The following is a 26,820-nucleotide window of genomic DNA, read 5'->3' on the forward strand; positions in this document are numbered from 1 at the left end:
CTAGAGAGCGCCTCGGCGAGATGGGAAAAACGCGGGAGGCGGGCTCTTCTGAGAATGTGAGAAAACCTGGGGAAGTTGGGAGAGGTTTCTGTGTGTCTCAGCAACCAAAAGAGCATTTTATCCGAGGGACCAGGGTGCGACTCCGGTGTGTGTGTGGGGGGGGTGATTCATCTTTTTAAAGTGGACTTGAACTTCAGTTTTTAAAACCGTCTTGATTTTTGAAATTTGAATTATTTTTCAAAACTTCGAGTTCTGAGTGTTTCTGGTTTTGAAAATGTAGTTTAACTTTGCAAATGCAAGTTTTGGAAATTCAGATTTTGAAGACTTAAGTTGTGACCTCATTTAGTTTAAAACCTTTTGTTTACTTTAAAATATTAACTTTCAATTTGATTTTGTGACTAAGATGTCCAAAAAATTTTAATGGGCCACAGTTACTTCTCTTGTTTTCAAAGCGCGATTGGCATTGACCCGTGATACGTACTGATACTATAAACACCTGTTGTCATGTGTACACACGGCCCTGATTGAGGCGACCCCGGGGCGGCGCGCTTAACCCCGCTCTCCCGGAGCGGGTGTCTGCTGCCGGCCCGGCTGGGCTGCGGGGTGGGCTGTCCTTGCGCCCCTGCTGAGGCCTCTGTCCCGCCGGCGCCGGGCACAGCCCCTTCACGAAGAGCGGAGCCCTCCCGGCAGGGGGCGCGGTCCGCGCGCTGTTGGCGCCGCGGTTCCTCCCACGCGCACCTGCTGCTGGGCGGCCTGCGAAAACCAGCGGCCAGGGCTGCGGACCGAAGGTGCAGCCGGCTCTCTGGAAGGGACCCCGAGCGAGTGTAAGGAGAGTATAAACCCGTCCTCGCTGCAGCGGGACAGAATTTCCTATCCTGCTTGAACTGGCGGCTGTGCAAAGGAACCGGGCCAGGGGTCCACTGCTTCCATCCGAGGGACAGCTCTGGCCAGGCAGCCTCCCAGTATAGTTCTGCCGGAACCTGGCGCCTCGCTCTTCCGTGGAGTGGGCGACAGGCCTAAGAAACCAGCCTCCTCGAGTTCTCACACCAGTTTCATTAATTTTATGGGAGTGAACTTCTTTTTTGGAGGAGTGAGGGGGGCGGTGAGAGAAACAGACTCTGGCCGCGTTGAATTCCTCATGTCTTCAAAACACTGAGCGACGATGGATGAGAAGAGAGCACATCTTGGTATTTTTTCTAAAAGGTTGGGAGTAGGAAGGGGGCACGTGGGAGAATAGAGGATGCCAGCATACAGGTGTGACGCCTCTGCCTGTAATTGATGCTGTTTTCTCTACTTTGTATTTGAAACTGCCATTAATAAAGTGTTTATTCACTTAAATATCAACATAACAGAAAGACCATGCGACCTCCAAAATGAAATGAAAACCTTGGGCCAAGAGGTCCTTCCCGTTCTCCACGCGCCCCATCACCCTTGCCTAAACTCCATGAGAAGTCAGTCTCCCTGGAGACCAGATCTTACAAAGACGCAGATTCTCGTGTATGTGCCTGTGGATCATTTATTTATTTCTTATTATTATTTTCAGCCTTACAAGTTCGTCTGTGAGCACAAATGACAATGTTCCCAACTGTTCAAGTTTTTGTTTTTGTTTTTTCCCTGCGTGAAGGGTCCACGCAAGCGGTATCAATGGAAACCTATCAAAAAGGTTGAATCCTTCGAGCCGGATTCGAACCAGCGACCTAAGGATGACCACCGCCAACCATCTACAGTCCTCCGCTCTACCAACTGAGCTATCGAAGGATTGGTGGTAGGCCCTGTTAGAATACCGCTAATAATGTTTATCCCCATGGTTTTAATCATCTTTTTAAAATTACAGGCAAATGCTTTTTCTAGAGTGCTAGAAATGTTCTAAAACTGGTAGGAGTGGTAATCATAGAGGTATATTGAAAAATTAATACCCTTGAACACTTAAGTTTTGTGTGTTTTACTTTCTGATTTAGATCTTAAAAAAAAAAAAAAAAGAAAAGAAAATACCATCCACGTTCCATGTCCTGCTTGCTTATGTAGAATATAGACAGGGCCATCACCCTTATTTCTCCTGCTGTCTCTCTGTCCCTTCTACTCACCGCCTCTCAATTAAAATGATGGATAAATGATGATTTATGCTGGGTTAAAGAGGAATCTATTGTCTTGAAGTGGACATACTGCTGAGTTCATTTTGGAAACATTGCAACTCTTTTTGAAAGAATGAAAATAATGTATAGACACAGAAGTACTCCACCCAAAACATGAGAAGCAGTGTGTGTGTGTGTGTGTGTGTGTGTTTAGGAATTGAGTGGCTTATATTTAGTGGGGCAAATAAATGAAACACCCCTACCCAATCAAAAAAAAAGTACTATAGACATGTGTTTGTAGGGATGCTGTCTATTGCTAATGAACACCTGTAACGGCATTTGGCTTCCTGGCTGAACACCAGTGAAGAAAGCAGCAAGCTGGGACGCCTGGGTGGCTCAGTTGGTTAAGCAGCTGCCTTCAGCTCAGGTCATGATCCTAGCGTCCTGGGATCGAGTCCCACATCGGGCTCCTTGCTCGTCAGGGAGCCTGCTTCTCCCTCTGCCTGCCATTCTGTCTGCCTGTGCTCGCTCTCTCTCCCTCTCTCTCTCTGACAAATAAATAAATAAAATCTTTAAAAAAAAAAGAAAGCAGCAAGCCATCTGGACAGACTTTTCTTGATGATGTATCTATAGGAAGGCTTGCTGGTGAACTTAAAAAAGATTATTTTTTATTAAAAATCTTTCATTATTTAAAATAAAATTTTTATTAAAAATCTTTTTTATTAAAAAAGACTAACTGTAGTCTTGAAAAAACAAATTTTTCTTCAAAAGGTCCTATCCAGTGATTTCCATGAGGAATCTGCAACACAGAATTCATATTTAATTCACTTATTCGGATATCTCATGAGAAACTAAGAATATATGGGCTGGTACATTTCTTTGCAATAATCTAACTTAATCTGGGGGAAGTGTGAGAAGCTAGAGTAGAAAAGCCTTAGAGAAACAACCATCGCTTCCATACACTGAGTGCTGTGGTAGAGCCTTGAACACCACAGACATGAAAGCAGCCAAACTCTAGGATCTAAGTTCATGTTGTCTCTCAAATAAAAGCTTCCCCAATTTTCTTTCTTGTTTTTCATGGAAAAAAATGTTTAAATTTTACTTAAGTGTCTTCGAACACACACAGATGGACACAGTATTCATCACACAGGACACTTCCTTTCAGACGTCTCTCCTCATCTCAGAAGCCTCCCTTGCCATAACACAGCAGCGAATCCAAATTTCTTTCTCTTTTCTCTCTTATAAACTTCCAAACTCTCTCTCTTAGCCAGTGCTTATTGGCTTTTGACTTTCCAAGTGTCTACTCATCTTCAGCATCTTTTTTCTTGTGTAACTCTAGCTTTTCCCGTAGGTCAGTCAAAATTTTCCTCTTACCCGATCTACCAGTCTCTCTCTCTCTCTCTCTCTTTTTTAGAGTTTATTTAAATTCAAGTTAGTTAACATATAGTGTATTATTAGTTTCAGGGATAGAATTTAGTGATTCATCAGTCGCATGTAACAGTGCTCATTCCATCCAGTAACCTCGATGCCCGTCACCCAGTCACCCTCTCCCCTCCACCCACCTCCCCTCCAACCCAATTTTCACAAAGGGCACAAAGGGACCTGAGAAAGGTTCTGTATGTTTCTCATCAGCCAGTGCTAGGTAATGTCCAAGTGCTCATTTGAGATCCCAGAGGCTCTGTCTCAGTCGCACGTGGTGTCGCAGAGTTGATTTAAGTCTGAAATGCTTCTCTAGCTAACTGACTCGAACTTGCCGGCTCCTGAAGCCTGCAGACCATATTCCAGCGGAATGCTCAGCAGTCACAAGGAGCAAACCCTTGATGTAATGCCGGATGCATCTTCCTTATCCTGAAGGCAGATGCAAAAGGCTGCATAGAACATTCTTATATAAGCACAAAACTAAAGGAATAGAAAACACCAGTAGTTAGCAGGTTGGAATTGCAGGGGCAGGAGTTAACTACAAAAGGAGCTGGGAGAAGCTTGGGTGTGTGATGTAACTATTTCATATCTTCATTGTGGGTGTGGTTATGTGACTGTGTACCTTTGTCAGACTCATGGCACTAAAAAGGGACATTGTATGTAAATGTTGCCTGAATTTTTCAAGTGGGAAAAGAAGCTCCCAAAAAACAAAACCAGGTGAAAAGTTAAAGTGTAAGTAAGAATTTATTAGAAAGCAATTTAATCTTATTATCAGACTAGAAGAGACCTCTCTGATCTCAATAGATGCAGAACAAACATGACAAAATTAGGATGCTTTCATGGATTACATTTCTGCCAACTAGTAACACAAGGGAATTTAATCTACCTGTAAAAGACATATTGAAAAGCCCTACCATTAGCGTATTGAGTAGTGAAAGACTGAATGCCTTGTCACTAAGATCAGGTCTAGAACAAGGATATCCGACCTTGACTTCTAGTCAGCATTGCCCTGGAAGTTCTAGCCAGGACAAGTCAAGAAACAAAAGCATAGATTTGAAAAGGAAAGGCAAAACTGTCTCTACTCACATATGATGTGATGATTATGAAAAAAATGCTGAAGAATCTACTGCAAATAATAAGTTTACCCAAGCTACAGGACACAGATGTAATAAATTATAATCCTATTTATTAATAAGTATTCTGGTTTATTGAACTTGAAATATACAATACCATTCGGAAGGGTATAAAAAGTGAAATTTTTAGGGATAAATTTAACAAAAAGTACAATAAAAACAACACATTCTATAACAGAAAACTCCACATTTTTCAGAGGCAAAGTCTTCTAAATTGACTTACCCATGTAACGCCATCCCAATCAAAATCTCAATGAGCAGTTTTGTAAAAATGACAAGCTGATTCTAAAATGTATATAGACTACAAAAGATGCAAAATATCCAAAACGATTGTGAAGGGGAAGAACAAAGTTAGAGGACTTGACTCTACCTGGTTACAAGACTTACTATACAGCTGGAGAGAGTCCAGAAAAATATACCAGCACATACACATAATCAGTGGATTTTGACAGAGGCACCAAGATAATTCAGTGTTGACCAGAGAGACCTTAACAAATGGTGCTGGACAAGGTGGATAAACACACGCTACTAAATGAACTCAGACCCTCCACAGCATAATGGACAGAACACAAAATGGATGGAGACTTAAACATAATGACTAAAACTATAAAACTTCTAGAAGAAAAACTAGGAGAAAAATCTCTGTAACTTTAGGTTAAGCAAAAAATTTCTTAGAGCACAAAAGGCATAAACTACAAAGAAAAATGATAAATTAGACTTCATCAAAGTCTAAAAAAAAACCTCAAAAGATGCTAAAGAACTTAATTAAAAGGCAAGTGACAGGTCAGGGGAAAAATACATGCAAAACATTTAGGTAAGTGTCTAAGTGATAAGTAATGAAAGTCTTGGATCCCGAATGTATAACCCACTTGTATGACTCAATAGTGAGCCATTTTTTTAATAGGCAAATAAATGATATGGATAGATAGCTCACCAAACAAAGTGTACAGGTGGCCAATAAGCCCATGATACGGATCCTCGATGTTATTATTCATTAGGAAAATGCAAATTATGAGCCTCAGAATGAGAGTTCCTGTTGACCTCCCATCCTCACCAGCACTTGGTGCTGTGTTTTGTATTTTGGCCATTCTAATAGGCATGTAGTGGCTTCTTGTTGGTTTTTCAATTTACAATTCCCTGATTACATATGATGGGGATCTTTTATTTGACACCTGTATATCTTTGGTGAGTTGTGCAGATCTTTTGTCCAAGTTGTTTATTTTATTGTTGTTTTAAAAGGTCTTTTTATAGCAAAGAGCAGTCCTTTATCAGACATGTTCTTTGCACATATTTTCTCACAGTCTGTGGCTTCTCTTCTTATTCTTTTGACAGTGTCTTTTTGAAGAAGTTTTTAATTTTAATGAAGTCCAACTTAACAATTTTTTTTTCATGATGTATGCCTTTTGGTGTTGCATCTAAAAGTTATCACACACACACAAAGTTATCCTTGTGCTCAAGGGATAACTTAAGCACTTTTCCCTTTGTTACCTTCTAGTAATATTATAGTTTTGCAATTTACATTTAGGTGTATGATAATTTTGAGTTAACTGTTGCGATTCATTTTTTTGGTATGTGGATATTCAGTTCAACCACCATTTGTTAAAAATACTATTGATTGATTTTTAACATAGGCAACAAGATAATTCTATAGAGAAAAGATAAGCTTTCAGTAACTGATGTTGATACAACTGGATATTCGTATATAAAACAAAAAAATCTTTGGCCCTGCGTCAATATCACATAAAATAATTCAAATTTGACCAGAGGCCTAAATGTCTTCTTCCAGAAGAAAATCTCTGTGACCTTTGTTTAGGTAAAAAATTCTTAGAACACCAAAGAACACAAAAAATACAATGTATAAAAGAAAAAGAAATGATAGATTGGGCTTCATCAAAATTTTAATGTTTGCTTTTCAAAAGATACTGCTAAGGAGATGAAAAAAAAAGAAAAAGAAACACAGACTGGGAGAAAATATTTGCAGGACAAACACCTGATAGACAAGACTTATATCCAGAATATATAAAGCATTCCTAGAACTCAGTAAGAAGGCAAACAATTCAATTTTTTAAAAAAAAGGGAAGGATTTCAACAGATACGTCACCAAAGAAGATATACAGATGACAACTACCTGGAAAGGTAAACATCGTTAGTCGAGGGAAATGTGAATTAAAACCACACGACATGCCTCTACACTCATCGTAGGAGGCAAAATTCTAAGACGGCTCCAAGATTTCACCCACCTCTCAAAATATCTGAATAATCCCTGCCCCATAAACATGGGTAGGACATGTGAATGTGTTTTGTTAGTTACAAATATGAATGGCTAATATTTAAAAGACTGTTCCCAGTATTGTCCAAGATGTAGAGAAACGAGCTCTTGTCCTTCGCTGTAAGACTGTAAAATGGTACGGCCCACACTGGGTCACAGTTGGTAGTTTCTTTGAAAGGTAAATATACACCTACTGCAGGACCCAGCAGTCGCATGCCTGTACATTTACTGAAAATAGAACACATGGCCACACAAAGATTTATACCCAAAATACTTACAGCCATGTAATAATTTGCGAAGACTGGCGTCACAACATACCACAGACTGGGAGACTTAAACAGAAATTCATCTCCTCCCAGTTCTGGAGGCTGGAAGTCCAAGATCAAGGTGTCAGTGGGACTGATTTCTTCTGAGACCTCTGCTTGGCTTGGAGAAAGGAGCCTTCTTGTTTCCTCTGTACATGGGCATTGCTCTGTACACTCCTGCCCCTAGTGTCTCTGTACCCTAATCTCCTCTTCCTACAAAGCAACCAGTCAGATTGGGTCCGGGCGCCCTACCAGCCTCATTTGAATGTAGTAACTCCTTTCAAGGCCCTGTCTCCAAATACAGTCTCATTCTCCGGTACTGGAATTTAGGGCCTTAATATATGAATGGGGGCGGGGGGCAACATAATTCAGTCCATAACGAGCAGTTTTATTAATAATAATAAAAACTAAAAAATTTCATCGGCTGCGGAATGAAAAAACAAATTGTAGCAGAACAGCCCTACAGCGGCCTGGGCGATAAGGAGTGACCTGCGGGTGCACGCACGACAACGATGAGCCTCCGCGGTGCTGCACTAAACGGAGGGAGCCGGACGCAAAGCTGCAGCCTGTATGAGTCTGTCCTAGAACCATCTGGCAAAAGCAGAAGTGCCGTGACCAAAAGCAGGTCAGTGCTTCTGAAGGCTCAGGCCAGCTTTCTGGAGAGATGGAAAGGTTCTCTGTCGTGAGTGTTGTGGTGGTTAGAAGATTGCATATAATTTTCAAGACTCATCAAACTCCTTAGAAAGGAAGGAATTTTGCTGTGTTTAAATTACATTTCCAGAGAGGTCATTCAAAGCAAAACAAAACTAATCGGCCACACAAAAACTTCAACATCAGTTTGATGTCTTTCTGAGCAGGCCATGTCTTGCTGCGCACTACCTCCTTGTCAGATTCCCAGTTAACTTGTTTTCTTTCCTTTTGCTCATGGTACTTATTCTCAACATATTATATACCATTGCACAAATTTGTTTTTACCACATTTTAAAATTTCCAGTACTTTCAAGCTGGTATAATAGTGTATTATATCCAACAGTTGTAGTTCTCCTAAATGCCACTGTTGGAAATGGGGTGTCCCTTCTGGAAGTTTGAGAGCTAATGAGCAATCCACCACACCCCTCCGTACCCTTACCCTGACAAAATAACTTACGATCTGAGTTGTAGAGGATCTACAAGTCAGTGTCCCAGAACGGAGCAGAACTCGCCAGCCAAACCATGATTTATATGACACAGAAGAGTTTCTGGTTATGAGCCACCATGTTCGGCGGGAGTGGGGGCAATGCTCGTCGCTACACTGTAAGGTAACCTATTCAGGTAGATACACACAGGAAATTTGAAAGTCTGAATCCCCTAAGAAGGCTTATTCCTCTCTGAGGAAAATACCAACCAAAAATGTGTGAACTTCTGCGCCAAGATATATGGTAAGAGTATTGAGATTTATTTTTTTTTTTACAATCGTCCATGTTTTATCATTGAGTGAAGAAAAAGCCCGTTCAATTTTTGCCAAGAGCCTACCTGTTAGCCTAGTGTCATTTTATACTACATTAAGAGATGTATTTTTTTTTTCAGTCACTCCAAGGAATGGGTTCTAGGAAAGTTTTCTGACATAATTGCTAATAAAAGGCTGAGGTTCTTTGTGGAATTCCTAAGTGTTGAGCTAAAAGTAGAATCAATTTATTGGAGTGAATACAAATCTTGGATTGGAATTTGAACATACCACGGCAAATTTTCAAGATCGGAAACTGCAGGAGCTCCAGCAGAAAGGACTTCATTTAAATGCTTGGACAGAGGCATTTCCCTGGCTCTGTGTCACTTGCCACGTCAGCCACAGTGACCGCTCTTGTCCTCCTCTCAGAATTCAGACTGCTTTCCTTTTTTCTTGGTAGCTTCTCCTAGCCGTTGAGAGGGAACAGGTTTCCCAGAGACAGACGAGATTATAGCAGGAGTCTTCAAACCCTCCTAGTTCCTCGCTACTCCTGAAAACTACCATTCAAGATAATTTTTAAATGCTGAGTGGTACAGCAAGCTATGAGTAAACAGACTGAGCATGCTATTCTCTGAGAAGTGACAGGACTGGGTCACGTGTGTGTGCCGCGTTTCTTTCGTGGCTGAAAGCTACGGGAAAAGCTACGGGAAACCGGGCCGCTGTCTTGTTCCCCACCTTTAGTCCTGATGGCTGGGCGCGGACGCGCTCGACCTTGTTTTCTGCGGCCGCGTCCCAGCCCGGGGACCTCCGCAGTATGTGAATTGTCCTCCACTCTTGGCGTGTGCAGAGGGGTCAGAGCTGATGGGCTGGTCCTGTCCACATCTCGGATCTGTGCAGAAAGGTCAGGGATGTGGATTTGGGGTAGAAGGTGCCAACAGGGTGGCTGTATGTGGGCGACGGGTCCGGTGAAGTTGATGATGCTATTGCCCACCTTTGGGTGGGTCTGAAATTTTTCCAATAAAAGGCCTCTTCAGGAATTACCGGGGTGACCGGGGATCCCCGCGGCCACGAGGACACAACTCCCCGGGGGCGGAGTCTGGAGTCCTGGGGGCGGGGCGCGCCCGGCTGCAACGCCCGTGCGCCCTCCTTCGGGCGCGGGGTGTGGCGCGGGGAGTCCGGGCGCGGGTCGGGAGAGCTGCGTGCGGGACCTGCGGAGCGGGAGAGCCCTGGAGGCTGTGTGCACGGCTGCGCTTCACGCGGGAAAAGGTGGACGAAGCCCGCTGGGAAGGTCCTCCGCAGAGCCGGCGGCCCTTCCCTACAACCGCCACCGTGGCCGCCCGCTTCGCAAATAAGAGCTCAGCGCGTCCTCGTGTCCACGGAAAGCGCCACTTGTCCTCCCGAAGGATCTAAATTTTACGGTGTCTTCGTTGGAGGAGCCTGGGACTTCCAAAAGTCTTGTCCTTCGAGCCGGATTCGAACCAGCGACCTAAGGATGCCCAACTGTCAACATCTACAGTCCTCCGCTCTACCAACTGAGCTATCGAAGGACTCATGGGAGAGACTATTATAGGATTCCTAAAATAATGTCCGTCCGGATGGTTTCTGTGTTGATAATGTTCATATTCACTTTTAGAGAAAAAGTACACCCTTAAGCTGTCTGCTTAGACACCGAATGTATTTGATATGGTGATCTGGTTAAGCTGGACCGTGGGTTTATAAATTCATTGAGTTGTACATCTAAGACGTTAGGATATTACTTGTCTGTTTCAAGAAAAAACCCAAAGCGTATCCCATATCCTTCTACCCTAGGAATAATATAGCTGAAAGTAATGCCTTGAATTACACCCGATTTCCTTCCCTCCTCTCTGGTTACTTCCTCCTTCTCCTCTAAAAAGTGTAAAAAATTGCTCAATAAATGTTATAGTTGGCCTAAATGCAGACAACTAGGTTGGATCTTCTCGAAGTTGTGAACAAAGCAATGCCCCCTGCATTTTGGCACACTGCAGTACTCCGTTCTGAAAGTCTAATGGGAAATCATACATGTTCATAACTATAATGATGAAAAATATGTTCTGTGTGTGCCTGTGTGTGTGTAAATTTTTTTAGTTGGATAATTGATTTGGGTGGTTCATATTATATTGCATAGCTATAATAGGGCGATTAAAATGAAACACAAATCCTTAAAATTCTTAAATGGAAATATAAATATTCCTTTTCCAAATCAAATCACCCAACATTGAGTTTCAACAGAGACTGATCAGTTCCTTGTACCAACTGCAAAAACTAGACACAGAGGGAAAACATGCTACACTATCTGGAGCAAAAAGTCCTTCCTCTAATGTATTTAAGAAAAAAGTGAATTTATCTATAAAACATGTGTGCTTATTAAAATAAAATTTCTACAAAACTATATTATTGAAACATTCCAAATTTTTTTTCAAATGGCCATCACCAGTGCCTCCTACGCGAAATGTTGAAAGCATATAGTTGTTCTGGAACTCAGTAATTAAATCCCTTTCCATGAGAAACTAAGAGCACAGCGCCTAGTAACTTTTCTTTCAATGTTTCTGACCTAATAGAGAATTTGCAGCTAGAGGAAAAGAATCCTAAGAAGTGGACAGTTTCTCTTGACATTATCGGGTGTCCTCCCCATGCCTTGAATACCAAGTGGAAAATAGCAAAGTTGCCAACGAGTGGTGAAATTTTGGGCTGGTGCTGGTTACTGGGTTAACGCTTCAAGAAACAGGAAATCTCCAGAAGGGAAACACGAATGAGTAAGCCCACCTTCCGTCCTTCTCCAGTCTTGCATTCTTCTTCTAGCTTCCCTTCTGGCAAAGCCTAACAGGGGGCCAAGCAGGACATCAGTAATGTGGTTTACAGAGTCTCATCTCCTTCATCACACAGCAGGTTTAAAAAGGATTATTGTCTTAGTCTGCTCAGGCTGCTGTGGCAAAGTACCAGAAATTAATTTTTCTCACAGTGCTGGAGGTTGGAAGTCACGACCAAGGTGATGGTCATTCGGTTCCTGGTGAAAGCCCTCTTCTTGGCTTGCAGATGGTCATATCCTGGCTGTGTCTTCACACACACAGTGAGCTCTCTGGTGTCTCCCCCTTATCAAGACACTAATCCCGTGATCTCAGGACCCCACCCTTACAACCTTATTAACCTTAACTACTTCCCCATTTCAAATACAGTCACATTGGGGGTTAGAGCTGAAACGTAAGAATTTGGAGGGAACACAATTCAGACCAGAGCAGAGAAGCTAGCATTGAGTCAATAGCTTAACAACTGGTAAAATTTCCATGTGAATTTTATTTTATTTATTATTATTTTCTTTTTTTTTAAGCACAAACGCAGTCCCCCACTACCATAAATTATGCAATCGAGTTTCCCATATTTGGGGAAATCGCAGGGGTCAGCACATCTGAATTGCAATGGATAAGCCTCACCCTGGGAAAATCACCTTCGTGATCATGATATCTCCCCTGCCAGGTAAGCATTCCATGTGAATTTTAAAATAATAGTCTTGATTTTCATTTAACCTCTGTGGAAACTGAGTGTTGTAAAATGTAATCCCCAATCTAGCATTACTGGAAACCAGCACTCCCAGCTCAGGGTTGAAAGCTCCCAGACAAACCAGTCACTCCCAGTTCAGTCAGTCATGCCCAGTCCGTGGATCTGAGCTATGGAATTGGGCTACATTCTGTCACTAAAATTCCACACCTACACCCCTAGGGGAATCATGGAAAATGAACAGGGAGAAAAAAAATGAGCGAAGGCCAAGCTGACTTCTGTTGCTCTGCAAATTCTGTCGCGGGAAGAGTAGGGGGAAAACACCCAGATGATGGAGAGAATCCGGGTAAAGCTGTCCTTGCACCAAGTTTTGGAATGAATGGTGGTTTCTACACCCACTTGGAACACCTGAACTCTATTGTCTAAGTTGTGGGGAGGCAAGTAGGTGGAAGGTTTCTCCCCTCAGAAAGTTATTCACCCATTTTTATAAGCCCTGATTGCAATGAAAAGGCAAAAAAGAAGAGCAAATATTAAGGGTGTTTTAAGGGTCTTGGAAAGGCCTGCTCTGCATAGAGACATAGACTCACTTTCTTAATGAGATGTTTCTCCTGCATTTGCATTTGATCACTTGCTTCAGTGTTATTGAGAGTAAAAAATAACACGAAATCAAAGAGAGGAAGTCTCTAAAGATGGGTTATCAGGCAAAGAAATAGTTGAAGGAGTAGACGTCGATTGAAGGCCTTCATATGGATTTCCTGCACGGGATGGGCTCCTGGCTCCCAACCAGCACCTAGCACAGTCCCTGGTACCTGGTACCCAACAGGTCCAGAAGAAAAAGACCGACTACCGTCTTTTTGCAAAGACTCTGGATCTAAGCCTGCAGTCATAATTACCTTAGCATCCTAGTAATGTTTACCTTAGAAAAATAGAAAATAACTTGTACCCTTTGAACAAACTCGGGACTCCAGAAGCCAGAATGGAAGGAGAAATTAACTGGGACGCGCGCCCCCTCCTGGCCATGTGTCCACAGGCAGTGTGGTGGTGGTGGTGGTGGTGTCGTTATTTTGTTGTTTTAAAGCCAGACAGGTGATCTTAAGAGGTGTCTGTAGGGACTCTGGAGAATCTGCTTCTGGAGCCAGCAGAGTCAACTGGTGGAAAATTTAGGGGTGCAGGGATTGTCAGGAACCATTGCGAAGGCCAAAGCCGACCCTCGTTGCTTGAGAAGCTTGGTTTTCCCTCCTGGAAGCACCTGCCATCTCCTTCCGGTTCCCTGTTTCCTCGGAGCAGATTCCGGGTTGACTTCTTGCCCAGTGTCTAAGACGAGAGTTTCCGAGGCCTCCCTGGCCCGGACTCCGCCGCCGTCTGAGATCTTGGACCGACGGGATCCGGAACCGTAGGACAACAGGTGGTAGGCGGCGCCGAGGGACACAACAGCCTCCTGTCTGCGGCCCCGCCCTTGGTTCACGTGGTCAAGGCCGACTGCGAATAGCCGGCAACCGCGCATGACCGCAGGGAGCGCAGTGAGTAAGAGAGGCGCGGCCGCGCGCCGGAGCGGGGAATTAGCTCAAATGGTAGAGCGCTCGCTTAGCATGCGAGAGGTAGCGGGATCGATGCCCGCATTCTCCACTTTTATGCTCCCTGTGCGCCTGCTCTGAATACCGAGCTAACACTTTACAGCCGAGAGCAAGGCCCATTTCCTAACAGGGATGGCGTTTCCTTCCGAAGCCACGCTCTCTCCATCCTTCGTCCCCAGACAGTGTTGGGATAGGCGTGGCTGAGTTCTTTAGGATTGCTCACGTTTTTGCAGATTTGAATATCGGTCCCTGCCAGGTGGATTTACAAATCTACACTTCAGTTATTTATGCATTAATATTACACTTTTATTCTCGGAATCTATTTCTCACATATCCGACCTACTGAGGGCAACTTCAAGTTCTTCAAACTGGAAAGAATGATTCCCATTTCTTAATGATGGTGAAGTCATATGATGTGTAGGTATGTTTGAGATTTGTTTTTTATACATGCCCTCTTCCTCCTCTGGGGTCGTCTGGCCGCGTCTTCGGAGGTGCGGGTGGTAATGCTGATTCTGATCCTGGACTATGGTAGAATTACGGGAGGATGGAAAACCTCTGTGGTGCCTTGGGGAGAAGCTCAGCCCAGGGCTATCTGGTAAACTTTGCATTTCTTTTCTTTGAAAAGAAAAATGGACCATTTTTCTTCTTTATTCTTTTGTCCCAGGTCGCTTTCAAGGAGCGAGAAGTTAATCAGGAGCTACCAGTTTAGACCAACCTTCATAGGGGTAAGTTTCCAATTCGTTTTAGGGAGTGGCTCTCAAACCACTACCCGCCTGGGCGTCTGTGTTCTGACATACACCAGAGTCTGCGAATCGTTAAAGAATGAAAGCTCGGAAGCATAGGAAGGAAAATACAAAAAATTGCCAGGGACAAAATTCTCACACAACTCTTTTTACTTTGATCTATTATCTTCGTAGCTGCGGGCTCTTCCGCAGGTGTTTGGTGTCACAGTTTTGAGCTAGCGCAGAAGGGGGGGTGACATCTCTCAATGAGATTGGCCCCAAATTAGCAAATGCTTTCTTTTGTTAAGAGAGATCCCTATCTTTTGAGCTAGTTCCCCAAATGGGTAGAAAATTCTACCCATCCCCCCGTCTGTCATTGTCAATTCTAAAATTTTTGTTTCTCTTGTATCAGTGGTTCTCAAACCTTGCGACCCAGTAAATGTCACCCGGAAGGTTTTCAAACTACCAGTGCCCAGGTCCCACCTTCAAACTGGCCCAAGCAAAGGCGCTTTGTAAAATCTGCCCAGGCGATTCTATATCCACCAACTTTTCTCAGCCAAGATTGAAAGCCACGGTTACAGAATTAAACCGAGAAGGGGGAGCAGTGCCCCTGAATTTCAACCGGCCCTGAGGCTAGCCGACTGCCCGGGGTTCCGTATCCTTCACGGGCAAAAACACCTTTCCAGAGACCCGGGACTCTAAGCCCACCAGGGGGCGCGCCTGTCCCACCAATTACCCGCAGGTCGTGTCCTTCCTACGCAGGCAGCGTCTTTCCTCCCGGGGGGTTGCAGATCCCGGGTGCGGGTGCGGAGACGCGTCTACAAACCCCTTGCCCAGTGGGGCCGCCTCTGCTCCGCCTCGTCTGAGCTCGGTATATCTCGGCGGCCCCCAGCTGTATTGTATGTAAAGTATGGGGTGGACGTCTGATGGCGCGTACTAGTCATTGTTACAGAAATTAATAATTTTAAAAATTGGGTTCGCCGTACATTGGGAACAGCCTTAGTAGATGTACATCGAGGATATATGTAGCTGAGATACGCCTTTTCAAGGTGGGGATTAAAAAAAAAAAAACGATGCAAAACACGAACTCCTTCGAGCCGGATTCGAACCAGCGACCTAAGGATGCCTGCGGAGCTTCCACTACAGTCCTCCGCTCTACCAACTGAGCTATCGAAGGAATCACACTGTTCGGCTTTCTCGCAGAGGATGCCATCTGTGCGCGAGGGTGTGAGCGTGTCGGTGCTGGTTGGTGATTCACTGTTATTGTTCCCGGGTCTGCCCCAGCCGCGCCCACTTTTTTTTTTTTTTTTTTTTTTTTTTTTTTTAAATAATCCAGCACCCGGTCGGAACTGACACTCAAAGGTCCACAGCCCTGGAGAAGAAAAACGGGAGCATCCACTGGTTTTCGAAAAGGAAAAAAATAAAAAATAAGGAGACACAGGAACTGATAAGAACTTAGCAATGAGCATTTTTTATTATGAGAAATGAATTTACCCAATTTGACTCAACTTATAAATAGGATTGTAAATACTTCAATCTGCAATTCTAACAGGATAATTAACAGAATGAGGAAGAGGAAGAAAGAAGTATAGGATTAAACTCTCCAAAACCATCCTTAAATGTTCTTTAATTGACATTAGTCTTTGTAGATAAACCAGCCCATCACACTAAATCTAAACTCGGCAAAACCTATCCACAGGGAGCTAAAACAATGGTTTCGAATTCCTGTATCGTAACACAAGGTAGAAAGTAATGCCGTTCAAATACTAGTAATTTTGCAAAATGTGAGGTTTTAGTCTAGTTTTCTAGTTCAGACGGGACTGTCTGAATCTCAAAAGGTCTGTTACTCTCTTTGTTAGTGAACTCGATCCGAAGTGGCATCCGACATCAGGCAAATGACGATCCTCCTTGTGTAGGCAGGACATTGAGACCATCTGTGGCAAAAAGAAAGATTTCTCTTTTCTGAAGAAGAATTGAAAACAAGTTGTTCCTCACTTAATTTGGCCATTAACCTCAAGTCTTTATGAAAAACATCTGTTTGAAGAGGGGTCGGTCTGAATGAATTAAATGTAAAATTTTGTCTCCTCTCCAAGCCCGATTGACTGAGTTATTTTGTAGATGTAGTTAGCACTCCCCATTTTGTCAAAGTACACCTTTCAGAAAGTTATATGCGTGACACTAACACAAATGTAAAAGAAAAAAAGTCCTTGATTTTGTTCCGCTCCACATTAGAGAAGATTCAGACTTAAAAGAACTTAAGGGAGCCTTGAGGGAGAGGAAGAGGGGGAGGGTACAGGCAGTAGATCTGAGGGATTCTGGCATGTGTGTGTATAACCTGCAGTCTTGCGGGTGAATTCTGGTATATATATTTCAGATATACATATATCAAACATATCTACCAGACAAAATTATATAATTTGTGTATAATTAATTATATTTATGTTAAGTTATATATAATTCTTTTCTATATATTTTCAAAATAAAATATAACCGAGTGTGAAAACGGGAAGAAGCAGGAAGGCGCTGGTGTCCCTTTTTCTCCTTCCTAAGTATTCTTGGGCGCAGGCTGAGGAGGAACTCGGGTCCCACGTCCCGCGCGGGATCAGAGCGCAGCAGGCTGTGCGGGACGCCGCGGCCGCAGGTGCACGTGGGCGCTGCGCACTCCCGGGCTCCTGAGAGAGCCGCGGGAGTCTGGAGACGGAGGTGGGACCGCTCGCAGGCTCCCCCCAAAAACGGAAGCACGCGGGAGCGCCCCTCGGCCGGAGGGGGTTTGCGTGTGGCCGCGCCCCGACGGCCGTGTTGGGCTCCCCGCCGGAGGCACTCTCCCGCTCTTCCACCTCTCTCGGCTTCTTCACCCGCCCCCTGCGGCCGGCTCGCTCCGCGTGGGACAGCGGACTGCCTCTCCAGCCGCCGGGAGTGGACCACCATCCGGATGGGGTCGGGGGGGCGGGGACCCTCGGCTGGGGGGCGGGTCCGAGCGGTGGGCGGGGTCACGTGGTGGGCGGGGCGCGCGGCGGCCGCACGAAACGCGACGTGCAGCCCGTGGGCCGCGCGGCTGAGCGCGGTGGGCTCGGCGCTTAGAGCCGGCGGCTGAGCGGGGCCACGCCGCATTGTCGGCCCGGTAAGTGTCCCTTCGTTTTAAGTGGGGCGGCCGCTACCGCGCCATAGGGCGCTCCTTCCGTTGTCCATGCGGTGAGGCTCCTTGCGCGCCTACTGGCCCGAGGCCCTGCGAGTAGGAACCCGGAGCCGACTGCCGCGGGCGGGGCTGCGCGGTGAGGCGGCCGCTGGGGCGCGAGCGGGCTGGGCAGGTGCGGCCTGCGGAGGAGTGCGCGGCGCCTCTCGGTGGCCTGCGCCCTCGGGCTGCTGCGCTGTAATACTTCCAAAAATACATGTAGACCTTTCCCGTTGGCAGGGCCGGTTTAACAGAATTTAAAAGTAAAGAACGAATTTCGCTGGTAGAAATTACAGCAACGTGGCAGGTTATTTAGTGTGTGTGTGATGTAATGGAGAGAACAAGGGCTTTGGAGCCATTGAGGCAACTTTTTTTTTTTTAAAGTGTAATTAGCAGTGTAGTCTTACTTTCAGAGGTACAACATGATTCAACATTACTCATTGCTCAGGATGACAAGTGTGACCGTCTGTCGTCAGACAGTATTAGCGCAGTATTACTGACTACATTTCCTATGCTGTACTTTTCATCTCCCTGACTTACTTTTATAACTGGAAGTTTGTGCCTCTTACTTCCCTGTATGTTTCACTCATTCCCCTTCCGACCTCCCCCTGGCAACCCCTGGTTTGTTCTCTGTATTTAAGTCTGCTTTTTTAATTTGTTTTGTTTTTAGATTCCACATATAAGTGAAATCATGTGGTACTTGTCTTTCTCTCACTTATCTCACTTAAAATTATACTCTCCACGTCCATTCATGCTGTCATTAATTACAAGATCTCATTCTTTTTTTTTTTTAAGACTTTATTTATTATTTGAGAAAGAGAGATTGAGAGGAAAGAGGGGCAGAGGTAGAAGCAGACTCCCAGCAGGGAGCCCGACGCAGACACAGGACTCCATCCCAGGACCCAGGGATAATGACCTCAGCTGAAGGCAGCCACCTAACCAACTGAGCTACCCAGGCGCCCTCATTCTTTTTTATGACTTTGTAATATTCCATTATATGTGTACCTATATATTACATTTTCTTTATCCAATCATCTGTTGATGGACTGGGTTGCTTCCATATGTTGGCTATTGTAAATAATCCTGCTATAAATGTAGGGGTGGATATGTCTTTTCAGATTAGTGTTTTCATCTTCTTTCGGTTAATACCCAGCAGTGAAATTACCAGTTCAGGGGCGCCTGGGTGGCTCAGTGGGTTAAAGCCTCTGCCTTTGGCTCAGGTCATGGTCCCGGGGTCCTGGGGTCAAGCCCCGTATGGGGCTCTCTGCTCGGCAGGGAGTCTGCTTCCCCCCTTCTCTGTCTCTGCCTGCCTCTCTGCCTACTTGTAATCTCTATCAGATAAATAAAATCTTAAAAAAAAAAAAAAGGAAATTACCAGTTCATATAGTATTTCTATTTTTAATTTTTTGAGGAACCTCCATATTGTTTTCCACAGTGGTTGTACCAGTTTGTATTCCCAACAGTGCATGAAGGTTCCTTTTTCTCCACATCCTCACCAACACTTGATATTTCTTGTCGTCTTTAGTCTAGCCATTCTGACAGGTGTGAGGTGGTATCTCATTGTGCTTTCGATTTGCATTTCCCTGATAAGTGATGTTGAGCATCTTTTCATGTGTCTGTTGGCCATTTTTAAGTCTTCTTTGAGAAAATGTCGATTTGGATCCTTTTTTTTTTTAAAAGACTTTATTTATTTGACAGAGATATCACAGGTTGGAAGAGAGGCAGGCAGAGAGAGAGGGGGATGCAGGCTCCCCACTGAGTAAAGAGGTGGGGCTCAATCCCAGGACCCTGGGATCATGACCTGAGCCGAAGGCAGAGGCTTAACCCACTGAGCCACCCAGACACCCCTCCTCTATTATTTAATCAGATTATTTGCTTTTTGGGTGTTGTGTACATTTTTCAGGTATTTTGTTTACTAACCCCTTATCAGATACGTCATTTGTAAATATCTTCTCCCATTCAGTAGGCTGCCTTTTCATTTTGTTGATGGTTTTCTTCACTGTGCAAATGCTTTTTGATTTAGTGTGTTCCCAGTTGTTTATTTTTGCTTCTGTTCCCCTCGCCTCAGGAGATATATCTAGAAAAATGTTATCAGTCCCATGTCAGAGAAATGACCATGTGTATTTTCTTCTAGGGGTTTTATGGTTTCCTTTCTCACATTCATATCCCTTCAGATCTCACATTCAGATCTCACATTAATCCATTTTGAGTTTATTTCTGTGTATGGTCTAAGAAGGTGGTCCAGTTTCATTCTTTTTTTTTTTTTTTTTTAGATTTTATTTATTTATTTGACAGACAGAGATCACAAGTAGGCAGAGAAGCAGACAGATAGAGAGAGGTGGAAGCAGGCTCCCCGCAGAGTAGAGAGCCTGATGTGGGGCTCGATCCCAGGACACTAGGACCATGACCTGAGCTGAAGGCAGAGGCTTTAACCCACTGAGCCACCCAGGTGCCCCGGTCCAGTTTCATTCTTTTCCTTGCTGTCCAGTTCTCCCAGCACCATTTACTGAAGAGACTTTTTCCCCATGGTATATTCTTGCCTCTTTTGTCATGGATTAATTGGCTATATATATGTGGGTTTATTTCTGGGTTCTCTATTCCGTTCCATTGATCTGGTGTCTGTTTTTGTGACAGTATCATACTGTTTTGATTACTATAGCTTTGTAGTAATCTTGAAGTACATGTTATTATATGTGATATATATATATATACACACACAAATAAAATATGCACTAAAATTAGTATAGAACCACATGGTCCTATACAAATTTTAGTGTATTTTGTTCTAGTTCTGTGAAAAATGCTGTTGGTGTTTGATAAGGATTGGATTAAATTTGTAGATTACCTTGGGTAGTGTAGGCATTTTAGCCTATTAGGGACACCTGGGTGGCTCAGTCAGTTAAGCATCTGCCTTCGGCTCAGGTCCTGATCCCACGACGGGGGGATCAAGTACCTCGGGCTCCTTGCTCAGCGGGGAGCCTGCTTCTCCCTCTGCCTGCCACTCTGCCTGCTTGTGTGCTCTCTCTCTCTGGCAAATAAATAAATAAAATCTTTTAAAAATATATTAATTCTTCCAGCCCGTGAGCGTGGATTATCTTTCCATGTGATTGTGTCATCTTCAGTTTGTTTCATCAGAGTTTAACAGTTTCAGAGTACAGGTCTTTCACCTCCTCGGTTAAGTTTCTTCCTAGGTATTTTATTCTTTTTAGTGCAATTGTAAGTGGATTATTTTCTTAATTTCTCTTTGTGCTACTTCATTATTAGTGTTTAGAACACTTAGGCCACTTTGAATCCTGTCTCTTACTGGCTGTGTGACCCCTCAAACCTCTTTGTGCCCTTGCAAAATGGGGATCATGATAATACAGATAATACATATCCTTAGGGGGTTTATTGTGAGTCTGAAATGAAACAGCATTTGTAAAGCAAAGTGAGGGTGCACTCCTCAGTCCCACCCCCACCGGCTCAAGCAGGGGAACCCTCACAGGGTCTTTGACAGGTTTTCATCTAGGTCCCACCTTTGGATAATTCAGAGTGGAAAAGTTCAAGAATATACCATATGAAGCATAAGGGTAACCGTTTACTTCTTAAAACAACAGGTTGCAAACAATTTCACAAAAAATACAGGTACATGGAATTTAGACTACATAAATGACCAGATCTGAGTGAGATTAATTAAGGAAACCCTCCTAGATGGAATGAAATTCTCTAGACAGGAATTTTGAAGAGGTGATTGATAAAAACCACTTTTGACAAAAGTAGAGACATTTTTCATTGATTCCAAGATCGTGTGTGTGTGTGTGTGTAAGCAAGGTCTTAAAGCTACTTTTTTTTTTTTTTTTTTACATTGGGCTCAGTAGTCATAATTGAATGAGAAGTCAGCTGCTAGAGTTTTGAGACTCAATTAATGAAAAGCAGCAGTTTATACACAACAGTGACCTTTATATTTACAAACATGCATCAGGCACTGACTATCCAGCTACTATGTGGGCTAAGTGCTTGGAACACACACTGCAGTAAATAGGACAGTCTCTGTCCCCAGGAGCGGTCAGAATTAAAGAGCTCAAAGAATAAGTTTGAGTAGGTCATGGAGTTAATGGTTGTAGCTTTGAAGGCTTAACTAAGGATGTGTGGTATTTAACTTAATGGAACCTCTGTGGTTGGACCATACTTTAATAAAAGTGTATTCTACTAATGTAAACATTTGTTTTTCAGAAAAAGTCCTAGAATTCCTTGAACTCTGGACTCCAGTTGATGATGCGTATGTGCTGAAACACAAAACGTGAAGATGATTGGCCAAGGCCAGAGTAAACCAATCTTTGTCCACATGGGCCCTGCCTTAAGGAAGGTCATTTGGCCTCTGGTACACTGTAGAGGTTGGTTGCAAATACCTCACATGAAGACTGTCATGAGATGGTTAAAATATCAACAGACGTTAAGTATTTCCAGGAGTTTCTCAAAGTAAAATTTTACATTTTTTCCACTGAGTTTTGTTTTTTAATTGATTTTGTAACTTCTCCTTCTTCCCTGATTTCCGGAAGCGGTATTCTATACTCGTAAGACTGAAGAAAGGAAAAGCTAAAAAAGTTAGGAATGTAAGAAAATGTAATAAAAGTAAAGGAAAAGTCTATAAAACTTTGTCAGACATTAGATAACCATCTGGAAAAAGAACCTAACCTGTCCCAAGTACAGATAGGTACGAGGCATCACATACCCTCTACCGACTGAGGTCAGGAACTTTCCGTGCTGATGTGTTTAAAAGTTGGCTCCTGAGCATAGAGCGTGGTGCCTTCAGTGCAGCGAGGGCTTTATAAGTGGTCATTGTTGTTATTAGTGCTTCATAAGGAAGTTTTGGTGACTAAAAGAATGGTCATAGGTAGCTCTTGTGACACTGTATGAGGTAGGAGTTAATATTCTCAAAGAGGTAACTTGTCCAAGTTAAGACTGCTAAGAAACACAGTCACAGTCTATCCTGACACTAGATGACCTGTGTGATACCGTCACCTGTTGGACACAGCAATGACAGGCACCAGGAGAATCACGGCATCTGGCTGATGCTCTGGAGAGAAAGTACAACATAGAGAACTGGTAGAGGACTTTGAGTTGCAGACAAGTTTGGTGAAAGGTAAATGAAAGCTGAATGTGAGAACTCATTATCTGATTGTCCCCAGTCCTCTGATTGTCCCCAGTCCTCTTATATTCATACAGTGCCCTTCCCCCAATAATGCAGGGACTTCTCCCTCAAGAAGCCTTTTACAACACAGCTCCCTCAGGCTTATCCCAACTCCTGGTCCCGCCTCAAAGGGCAGCCCCCACCACCATTTTTTTTTTTTTTTTAAACACCTACTGAGTCATTAGCCAAGATCTGTGGAAGGTGTCTCCTACCTGGATTCCTCTAGGTATTAGGGAGAGGTATTCCCCCCCCTTTTTTTTTGAAGACTTTATTTATTAGAGATCACAAGTAGGCAGAGTCAGGCAGGGGGTGGAGGGGAGCAGGCTCCCTGCAGAGCAGAGAGCCCAATGTGGGATTTGATCCCACAAGTAGGCAGAGTCAGGCGGGGGGTGGAGGGGAGCAGGCTCCCTGCAGAGCAGAGAGCCCAATGTGGGATTCGATCCCAGGACCATGACCTGAGCCTAAGGCAGAGGCTTAACCCACTGAGCCAGCCAGGCATCCCGAGAGGTATCCCTTTTCTGACCTCCTTTTATCATACTGTTTTCCCTTTCTGAAGCCTACTTTGAGTCTGTTGTTTCCGCATTGAACGCTGATATATTTCAAATGAGAACACATGTTCCTAGAAGGGGGCCTATGGAGGGACCTTCCCAGACATAGCTAACTTTTTCTGGATACTGTTTCTTCCACTCAGATCCTAGGATTATTCATAGACGCATTAAGCAAAGGGGGCAGTGCCTTATCCTTAATGAGACTCGAAAGAGTGTGACGGGCTAGAAAGAAAGCATGTTAATTTAATCTTTACACCACACCAGGAACTGATTGCTTTCATTGTTCTTTGTTACAGGATAGTTGAGGCCCCTTTCCCAGAAGCGCTACCGTGGAATCCGGTCATGCGTGCAGCAGTTTTCTGAGCTATAGTCTCTGAAAGTAGCTGACGTCATTCGTTACATTTTCCTCTCTATCGCTTCTGGAAATACTACTATCTTTTGTTTCTGGAATGCCGGGGGTGGGGGGGTCATCCTCTGGGGCACTGGTACAGATAACCACTCTTGAGTAAGATGCTTCCTTTCTCCTTGGCCTACGGCTGGGCCTCTAACAGGTTTCCTAGTCTGCCCCAGAAACAGGATGAAGCCATTGCCTTCCTTTACCCTTCACTCGGCCCACCGGCCCACCAAGCCAGGCTTCCGAAGCACACTGGGCTGCACAGGTTGCTGTTGCCCTCCTTCCCTGGACAGGCCAGACCAGAACCTTATGTTCACAACACTGTGCTTCTGCCTCCCGTTGCTTTTTTCCAGAGACTGACCTCCCAAGTTCAGATTTCTCTCTAGACTTTCACAGCTGGGTCGGCAGCCCCTCACATTACTAAGGTCTGGCTTTTTTTATTCATCCCTGACTCAGTCCAGTACCGTTCAAGCTTTAGTCATGATCAGAGTCTGTGCGTTCTACTTCCAGATTAACTATCCTGAGAAAAAACCCCTGTAAGATGGCTTTTTAATTTAGTAGTATTTATAATACAGCATTATATGTATTAAAGATGGTGTTGAGCGTACTAAAGTTGAAATCATTCATTCAAAAAATATCTGAGTACTTACCATGTGCTAGAGAAGTTTCTGAGTTCCAAATGTCACCTTGTGTTTTGAATGGGGTTTTTTTGGTCCCCCTCTTATGGACTGAATTGTGCCCCCATATTCGTATATTAAAGCTTTATTGATATATACACTGAACCCGCAGTGTGGCTGTATTCAGAATAAGGAAGTAATTAAAGTTAAATGAGGTCATAAGGGTAGAGCCCTGATGCACTCTGATTAGTGTCCTTACAAGAAGAGAACTCACCCTCTCTTTTCCATGTGAGGACACAATGAGAACGCAGTCTTCTGCAAACCAAGAAGAGAGCTCTTACCAGAAAATGAATCAGCTGGCACCTTGATCTTGGACTTCTCAACCTCCAGAACTGAGAAAATAAATTCTGTTGTTTAAGCCCCCCAGTGTATCGTGTTTTGCTTTGGCAGCCCCAGCAGAGTAAAACCCACCCCCTCCCCAGGCCCTTTCTAACCTCCTTTCATCAAGGATTCCTTTGCAGTTAAAATGTTATTTCAAAGGAGTTAGGCTAGCTGGTGCTCAGGACCAAGCTTAGGGACAGCCTTGGTCATGGAGATGATGCCACAGGTCTTAGGTTCAGAATTCAATTTTTAAATATGTCAACTCAGTTTTAATAATATAGCCAAGGAGCTGTAAAAACAGGAAAAATCCATATGTTCCAAGCAACCCAAAAGATGTTTATAATCCAGAAATCTAATAAGTTTATTGACAGAAGGCTATGTGCTTTATTAATACTAGTAATACTTGTTGTACCCAGGATAACCCATTACAGTTCTTGCAGCACCCTGGAAATCAAAGCATCAAGCAGAAGCTATCAGGTGAGGAAGGGAGATCCACAACATGTGGTCTGGAAATCCTGTTGTCCTGTCAGGTGGGCAGAATATATGAATCAGATATAAGGTCTTTGTTCCTTTGATTTTACTCGGTAAATGCTTATGATTTCTTAACTATCCAAATCATGTCACCATCATCTATTTTTAAATCAGTCACACCAAGCCCCCTCGTTTCCTAGGGACAGACAGCTGAAACACAGCAGAGGATTTAATTCTCACTGAGCCAGTTACACTCACCCAGTAGGTGGAAAACAGCCCTCAAGAAGGCACGGACCATGTTGTATGTGTGTTTCCATTTTAGGTATCCAGCACGAGAAAGGTGCTTACTAAAAGTTGATTTGAAAAACTCTGCCTTGTTAAAAGAGACTTGGAAAACAGGGTTCAGTGTACCCTTCTAGGAAAGTTACTTTTTGATTCTTGGTTTCATTGTGTATGTAATGACAATATCTCCAAACACTAGGGAATCCGCCTAGTTTAAACCATGTGATTCCCTGTCCCTAACTTACAGGTATGACTGAGCTAAATAGGCAAAATACAGAAGAGTTTAAGAACTAAATATAACCTCACACGGAGCAAGTGATCTATGAATGACAATATTCAGGCTCCTGGGTAAAGAAAAAAGGAAGGTTTGGTTGGGAAAGGATGGAGAGTGGTAATTTGTGGTGATGCCATCGTGCTCGGATATGCCAGGGTTCAAGGTAGTCTGGGGGTGGGGGGCGGACAGTGAGCAATATCAGGTGTTCACAACAACATAAATAATGTTGGTGTCTGACTCCTTTTGCTCTGATTATACACTAGCCAACCTTTCATAGGAATTTTGGCCTCTGAGACGAGGGCAGTTATAAACACACACACACAGAGCCGCCTAAGTTTGTTTCTTGGCCTAAGTTTATCAAGCTGGCACTCTAAATTAGTGATTCCTGATTATCCTTCATGGCCACCAGACAACCCCTGGAACGGCCTTCCAGACATACCCAGAAAACCACTCACTTCTCCACTCCTGCTCTGCGACTACTCTGGTCTGACTTGACACTTTGGTTGCCAGAAGCCTCCCAGCCGGTGTCCTTGTTTCTACCACTTTCCACTTGAGCTCCATCCTCAACACAACAGCCAGAGTTCTCCTTTTACAAGGTAGATTAGATCCTATTACCCTTCTGCATAGAAATTTCAGAGACTTCCTGTCTCACCCAATTCAAAGTCCTTACAAAGCCTGTAAGGTCTCATACGTTTTTACCTCCTCCCCCTACTTTCTCTCCAAACATTCTGTTGCAGCCACACTACCGCAAACGTGCTCCTGCCTTCAGTTCTGCCTGATCCCTCTATTTAGAAACTTGAAAAAAGCAGTGTGGTTTCTCTGTGCTCAAATGCCCCCTTCAGGACACCCAACCCGACAGCCCTGATTGCTACCACAACACGCCTCCGCGCTCCGCAGCACGCTGACCACATCCAACATCAAGTTCAGTTGACTCGTATGTGTATTTGTTACTGTCTGCCTCCCCCCATGGACTGTAAGGGGCAGGGACCTTTGCTTAGTTCACTGATAAATCCCAAACACCCAAAACAATGCCTGACACAGGAGCGAGCAGTACATGTGTGGGATGAATAAATGGCCAAGT

The 26,820-nt window shown here is 44.0% G+C and overlaps 4 non-coding genes across 4 annotated transcripts; 1 reads left to right on the forward strand and 3 right to left on the reverse strand.

The window, feature by feature from the left end:
- Positions 1–1,669: 1,669 nt before the first annotated feature.
- Positions 1,670–1,758, reverse strand: TRNAY-GUA. The gene is given in 2 exon segments: positions 1,670–1,705; positions 1,722–1,758. It is a non-coding gene; the product is annotated as a tRNA-Tyr (tRNA).
- An 8,321-nt stretch (positions 1,759–10,079) lies between these two features.
- On the reverse strand, positions 10,080–10,168 carry TRNAY-GUA. Its single transcript is given in 2 exon segments — positions 10,080–10,115; positions 10,132–10,168. It is a non-coding gene; the product is annotated as a tRNA-Tyr (tRNA).
- A 3,519-nt stretch (positions 10,169–13,687) lies between these two features.
- TRNAA-AGC lies at positions 13,688–13,760 on the forward strand. The gene has a single exon. It is a non-coding gene; the product is annotated as a tRNA-Ala (tRNA).
- A 1,758-nt stretch (positions 13,761–15,518) lies between these two features.
- On the reverse strand, positions 15,519–15,607 carry TRNAY-GUA. The gene is given in 2 exon segments: positions 15,519–15,554; positions 15,571–15,607. It is a non-coding gene; the product is annotated as a tRNA-Tyr (tRNA).
- Positions 15,608–26,820: the final 11,213 nt, after the last annotated feature.

This window comes from Enhydra lutris, unplaced genomic scaffold (assembly GCF_002288905.1).
Source record: "Enhydra lutris kenyoni isolate GAN:26980312 unplaced genomic scaffold, ASM228890v2 scaffoldscaffold93, whole genome shotgun sequence".
Taxonomy (NCBI): domain Eukaryota; kingdom Metazoa; phylum Chordata; class Mammalia; order Carnivora; family Mustelidae; genus Enhydra; species Enhydra lutris.